Source organism: Harmonia axyridis, chromosome X (assembly GCF_914767665.1).
Source record: "Harmonia axyridis chromosome X, icHarAxyr1.1, whole genome shotgun sequence".
Lineage (NCBI taxonomy): Eukaryota > Metazoa > Arthropoda > Insecta > Coleoptera > Coccinellidae > Harmonia > Harmonia axyridis.
Window position 1 is genome coordinate 36,054,949 of NC_059508.1, and position 7,500 is coordinate 36,062,448.

General features: G+C 41.7%; 1 non-coding gene across 1 annotated transcript; it reads left to right on the forward strand.

The window, feature by feature from the left end:
• Positions 1-2,817: 2,817 nt before the first annotated feature.
• LOC123688344 lies at positions 2,818-2,936 on the forward strand. The gene has a single exon (XR_006749872.1). It is a non-coding gene; the product is annotated as a 5S ribosomal RNA (ribosomal RNA).
• Positions 2,937-7,500: the final 4,564 nt, after the last annotated feature.

Consider the following 7,500-nt stretch of genomic DNA (forward strand, 5'->3'; position numbering starts at 1 on the left):
TAACACCTAGTCCGCCTCGTCCGATCGATCGAGGCCGTTTCGACCGTTCGCCGCGCCTACTAGAGCTGATTTCTTCGGACTCCGATCAGAAAATCCGCCGATGCATGTCGTTAACACCTAGTCCGCCTCGTCCGATCGATCTAGGCCGTCTCGAACCACCCATCGCGCATCGAAAGTCGCATCTCTCGAACTCCGATCCGGAAATCGGCCGATGCATCACGTTAACTATTTCTTATATATCTAATATAATATACATGGAGACGGTAAGAATTCTTTTAATCGAAGATATACATATACTTCTCATCAATATCCAAAAGCTTATCGAAAAATAAATTACTCAACTTTTACGTGAAGAATCGTTCACCCAAACCTTATCCCCTATATATGTCAGGAGAACCCAAGGTTCCCCTCCAGACACGATTTAGCAAACTTTTCCCGATCGATCCGACCCACCGAGGCCGTCTCGACCGTCCGCTGCGCCTACTAGGGCCGATTTCTTCGGACTCCGATCAGAAAATATACCGATGCATGTCGTTAACACCTAGTCCGCCTCGTCCGATCTATCTAAACAGTCTCGACGCACCCAACACTCTTTCAAAGTCGGATTACTCGGACTCAATCTGAAAATGGACCGATGCATGACGTCAACACTTAGCCCGCCTCGTCTGATCTATCTAAGCCATCTCGACCCACCCAACACGCCTTCCAAGTCGGATCACTCGGACTTCGATCTGAAAATCTCCGGACTCATTTTTATGAATATCCCCAGTCAGTAAGAACGTTATTTCGCCAATATATACCAACAATAAACCATATTCCAATAGCTGAACCAAAAATATAATTCCCGATCCAAACGTTCTGCATCGCCCAACGCGACCACCTTCCCTATATATGTCAGGAGAGCACAGGGTTCCCCTCCAGACAACACTTACGCTCTATCCCCGACTCTCGGTCGATCGATAGGCCAGGTCAGCGGTGTCTGTTTCGGCCGAAGCTCGGACTTTGGTCAAAATGTTCCGATACAAAATTTGAACCAAGATAGATACAGATATGATTCCTTCTTAAATATACGTTGATTATCGAACAGAATATGGTAAATATTTTGCGATGACCGAGGATTTCATGAATTTTTTTTTTTTTTCGAAAAAATTTTCTATTATCGGAATTTCCTCAAATTTCATTTGGTTGCCTCCTAATGCTTATTAAAAATGATAACCAACAATCAGAATCATTATTTATCATTTATTTCAATTTTTATAATGAAAAACGTTCACGTCCTTTCGCGCCTCTCGATCGTCGTTTACGTGATGCATCGGTCAGCCCTAGTTTACGTGGTGCATCGGTAAGATCGAGTTCACGTTCTGCATCGGTCTGCCCGAGTTTACGTGGTGCATCGGTAAGATCGAGATTACGTGGTGCATCGGTAAGATCGAGTTCACGTTCTGCATCGGTCTGCCTGAGTTTACGTGGTGCATCGGTATGATCGAGTTTACGTTCTGCATCGGTGTGATCTAGTTTACGTTGTGCATCGGTAAGATCGAGATTACGTGAAGCATCGGTATGATCGAGTTTACGTTCTGCATCGGTCTGGACTCTGAGATATATTTTCGACGTGAAAATGTTCCGATACAACTTTTGAACCAGGATAGTTAGAGAGATGATTTTTTCTGGGATGTACGTTGATTGGGGAATGGATTGTGGAAAATAACTTGCCATGACCGAGGTGTTCTCGAATTTTTTTTTTTTTTCGAAAAATATTTTCTGATTTTGGATTTCACTCAAATTTGATTTCGTTGCCTTCTAATGTGTTCTAAAAGAGTAAATCAGTAATCAGAATCGAAAAATATTTTTCGGATTTTTTTTTTTTTGAAAAAAAATTTTCTGATTTTGGAATTTCCTCAAATTTGATTTGGTTGCCTTCTAATGTGTTTTTAAAGCGTAAATCAGTAATCAGAATCAATATTCATTGTCGACTTTAATTTTTATAAGGAAAAATGTTCACGTCCTTAAACGCCTCCCCATCATTAGCCCGAGTCCAAGTCGATGTCAGTCCCGAGCGGACGGTGTCAGATACTACCTATCGCCCCGGTCTGGACTTGGCGAGGTATTTCGACGTGAAATGTTCCGATACAACTTTTGAACCAGGATAGTTAGAGAGATGATTTCTTCTATGTTGTACGTTGATTGTGGAATGGATTGTGGGAAATAACTTGCCATGACCCAGGTGTTCTTGAATTTTTTTTTTTTTCGAAAAAAATTTTCTGATCTTGAAATTTCCTCAAATCTGATTGCGTTGCCTTCTAATGTGTACTAAAAGAGTAAATCAGTAATCAGAATCAATATTCATTGTCGACTTTAATTTTTATAAGGAAAAATGTTCACGTCCTTAAACGCCTCTCCATCGTTACCCCGACTCCAAGACGATGTTAGACCGGAGCGGACGGTGTCAAATGCGACCGATCTCCCCGGTCTGGACTTAGCGAGATATTCCGACGTGAAATGTTCCGATACAAAAATTTAACTGTGATAGTTAGAGAGATGGTTCCTTTTGTGATGTACGTTGATTGTGTAATAGAATATGGAAATAAACTTGAGATGACCGAGGTCTTCTGGGATTTTTTTTTTTTTTCGAAAAATATTTTTCGATTTCGGAAATCCCTCAAATTTCATTGAGATATGTCCTAATGTGTTCTTAAAACTTAAATCAACAATCAGAATTAATATCCAAAAGTTATTTCATTTTTTATAAGGAAAAACGTTCACGTCCTTTCCGCTCCCAAAAAGTGAGATATCATAGAAAATATCGCTATATTTGTTGTTTACGGCCATACCACGCTGAAATTGCCAGTTCTCGTCAGAACACTGAAGCCAAGCAGCGTCGGGCGCGGTTAGTACTTGGATGGGTGACCGCTTGGGAACACCGCGTGCTGTAAGCTTTTTTTTTACGTTCTGCATCGGTCTGCCGAGATAACGTGGTGCATCGGTATGATCGAGTTTACGTTCTGCATCGGTAAGATCGAGATTACGTGATGCATCGGTAAGATTGAGATTACGTGGTGCATCGGTAAGATCGAGTTTACGTGGTGCATCGGTAAGATCCAATTCACGTTCTGCATCGGTAAGATCCAGTTCACGTGGTGCATCGGTAAGATCGAGATTACGTGGTGCATCGGTAAGATCGAGTTTACGTGGTGCATCGGTAAGATCCAATTCACGTTCTGCATCGGTAAGATCCAGTTCACGTGGTGCATCGGTAAGATTGAGATTACGTGGTGCATCGGTAAGATCGAGTTTACGTGGTGCATCGGTAAGATCCAATTCACGTTCTGCATCGGTAAGATCCAGTTCACGTGGTGCATCGGTAAGATTGAGATTACGTGGTGCATCGGTAAGATCGAGTTTACGTGGTGCATCGGTAAGATCCAATTCACGTTCTGCATCGGTAAGATCCAGTTCACGTGGTGCATCGGTAAGATCGAGATTACGTGGTGCATCGGTAAGATCGAGTTTACGTGGTGCATCGGTAAGATCCAATTCACGTTCTGCATCGGTAAGATCCAGTTCACGTGGTGCATCGGTAAGATTGAGATTACGTGGTGCATCGGTAAGATCGAGATTACGTGGTGCATCGGTAAGATGGAGATTACGTGGTGCATCGGTAAGATCGAGATTACGTGGTGCATCGGTAAGATCTACTTTACGTTCTGCATCGGTCTGCCCTTGTTTACGTGGTGCATCGGTAAGATCGAGATTACGTGAAGCATCGGTATGATCGAGTTTACGTTCTGCATCGGTCTGCCCGATATTACGTGGTGCATCGGTCTGCCCTAGTTTACGTGGTGCATCGGTTTGGACTTAGAGATATATTTTCGACGTGAAAATGTTCCGATACAACTTTTGAACCAGGATAGTTAGAGAGATGATTTTTTCTGGGATGTACGTGGATCGGGGAATGGATTGTGGGAAATAACTTGCCATGACCGAGGTGTCCTCGAATTTTTTTTTTTTTCGAAAAAAATTTTCTGATTGTGGAATTTTCTCAAATTTGATTTGGTTGCCTCCTAATGTGTTCTAAAAGAGTAAATCAGTAATCGGAATCGAAAAATATTTTTCGGATTTTTTTTTTTTCGAAAAAAATTTTCTGATCGTGGAATTTCCTCAAATTCGATTTGGTTGCCTTCTAATGTGTTTTTAAAGCGTAAATCAGTAATCAGAATCAATATTCATTGTCGACTTTAATTTTTATAAGGAAAAATGTTTACGTCCTTAAACGCCTCCCCATCATCAGCCCGAGTCCAAGTCGATGTCAGTCCCGAGCGGACGGTGTCAGATACTACCTATCGCCGAGGTCTGGACTTGGCGAGATATTACGACGTGAAATGTTCCGATACAACTTTTGAACCAGGATAGTTAGAGAGATGATTTCTTCTATGTTGTACGTTGATTGTGGAATGAAATACGGAAAATAACTCGCCATGACCGAGGTGATTACGATTTTTTTTTTTTTTCGAAAAAAATTTTCTGATCGTGGAATTTTCTCAAATTTGATTTGGTTGCCTCCTTATATGTTCTAGTAGCGATAATCAACAATCAGAATCAAAATCCATGGTCGGGTTTGATTTTTATAAGGAAAAATGTTCACGTCCTTTTTTACAACCCCGACTCATTGACGATGTTAGAACCGAGCCGGCGGTGTCAGATACGACCGATCGCCCCGGTCCCGATCGTCATTTACGTTGTGCATCGGTCTGCCCGAGATTACGTGGTGCATCGGTATGATCGAGTTTACGTGGTGCATCGGTAAGATCCAATTCACGTTCTGCATCGGTAAGATCCAATTCACGTTCTGCATCGGTAAGATCCAGTTCACGTGGTGCATCGGTAAGATGGAGATTACGTGGTGCATCGGTAAGATCGAGATTACGTGGTGCATCGGTAAGATCTACTTTACGTTCTGCATCGGTCTGCCCTTGTTTACGTGGTGCATCGGTAAGATCGAGATTACGTGAAGCATCGGTATGATCGAGTTTACGTTCTGCATCGGTCTGCCCGATATTACGTGGTGCATCGGTCTGCCCTAGTTTACGTGGTGCATCGGTTTGGACTTAGAGATATATTTTCGACGTGAAAATGTTCCGATACAACTTTTGAACCAGGATAGTTAGAGAGATGATTTTTTCTGGGATGTACGTGGATCGGGGAATGGATTGTGGGAAATAACTTGCCATGACCGAGGTGTCCTCGAATTTTTTTTTTTTTCGAAAAAAATTTTCTGATTGTGGAATTTTCTCAAATTTGATTTGGTTGCCTCCTAATGTGTTCTAAAAGAGTAAATCAGTAATCGGAATCGAAAAATATTTTTCGGATTTTTTTTTTTTTCGAAAAAAATTTTCTGATCGTGGAATTTCCTCAAATTCGATTTGGTTGCCTTCTAATGTGTTTTTAAAGCGTAAATCAGTAATCAGAATCAATATTCATTTTTATAAGGAAAAATGTTCACGTCCTTAAACGCCTCCCCATCATCAGCCCGAGTCCAAGTCGATGTCAGTCCCGAGCGGACGGTGTCAGATACTACCTATCGCCGAGGTCTGGACTTGGCGAGATATTACGACGTGAAATGTTCCGATACAACTTTTGAACCAGGATAGTTAGAGAGATGATTTCTTCTATGTTGTACGTTGATTGTGGAATGAAATACGGAAAATAACTCGCCATGACCGAGGTGATTACGATTTTTTTTTTTTTTCGAAAAAAATTTTCTGATCGTGGAATTTTCTCAAATTTGATTTGGTTGCCTCCTTATATGTTCTAGTAGCGATAATCAACAATCAGAATCAAAATCCATGGTCGGGTTTGATTTTTATAAGGAAAAATGTTCACGTCCTTTTTTACAACCCCGACTCATTGACGATGTTAGAACCGAGCCGGCGGTGTCAGATACGACCGATCGCCCCGGTCCCGATCGTCATTTACGTTGTGCATCGGTCTGCCCGAGATTACGTGGTGCATCGGTCTGGACTTAGAGATATATTTTCGACGTGAAAATGTTCCGATACAACTTTTGAACTAGGATAGTTAGAGAGATGATTTTTTCTGGGATGTACGTTGATTGGGGAATGGATTGTGGGAAATAACTTGCCATGACCGAGGTGTTCTCGAATTTTTTTTTTTTTTTCGAAAAAAATTTTCTGATTGTGGAATTTTCTCAAATTTGATTTGGTTGCCTCCTAATGTGTTCTAATAGCGATAATCAACAATCAGAATCAAAATCCATGGTCGGGTTTGATTTTTATAAGGAATAATGTTCACGTCCTTTTTCGCCTATGTTCTTTTTCGACGTGAAAAGTTCCGATACAACTTTTGAACCAGGATAGTTAGAGAGATGATTTTTTCTGGGATGTATGTTGATTGACGTACGAAACTTGGAAAAAAAATAGAAAAGACCGAGGTACTCTAGAAAAAAAATTTATTGAAAATATTTTTTTGATTTCGGAATTAATTCGAAATTCATTCAGATGTCTTCTATCAATATCGCGAAAGAAAAATCAATAATCAGAATCGATATTCATCTAAGATTATTTCCTTTTGGATTGTGTTAACATTCGGTACGATCTTGTCTACGTGATGCATCGGTTTGTTTCTCGGCTCTTGTGAGCAAGTTGGACACTCGAGACGGCCTCCATCGATCGGATTAGGCGGGCTTTAATGTTAACGTGCTGCATCGGTGTGATCTTGTTTACGTCATGCATCGGTATAGCTTTAAATCGCGCCGTAAAGTCGTTCACGTCATGCATCGGTATCTTAAATCGCGCCGAAAAGTCGTTCACGTCATGCATCGGTATCTTAAATCGCGCCGTAAAGTCGTTCACGTCATGCATCGGTATCTTAAATCGAGCCGAAAAGTCGTTCACGTCATGCATCGGTGGCACAAAAAAAAGACGCCGATGCATGACGTGAGCCGACTTTTCGGCGCGATTTAAGATACCGATGCATGACGTGAACGACTTTACGGCGCGATTTAAGATACCGATGCATGACGTGAACCGACTTTTCGGCATGAAGTCAGCTAAAATTATCGTGTGCATCTTGGGTCGGTCCACGTACCGTAGATCAGAGAGGGACGACGTACATACATCGGATACATTTGTATCCAACAAGTTACGATCGTCGTCTGATCCAGCGGTAATCGGACCTACTCTCGTGAATTTATTTTGCCCCTTGAATAATTTTGTACCGATGCACGACGTGAAGTCGACTTTTCGGCATGGTTTAAGCTAAAATTATCGTGTGCATCTTGGGTAGGCCCACTTACTACAGATCAGAGAGGGACGACGTACATACATCGGATACATTCGTATCCAACAAGTTACAATCGTCGTCTGATCCAGCGGTAATCGGACCTACTCTCGTGAATTTATTTTGCCCCTTGAATAACTTTGTACCGATGCACGACGTGAAGTCGACTTTCCGGCATGGTTTAAGCTAAAATTATCGTGTGCA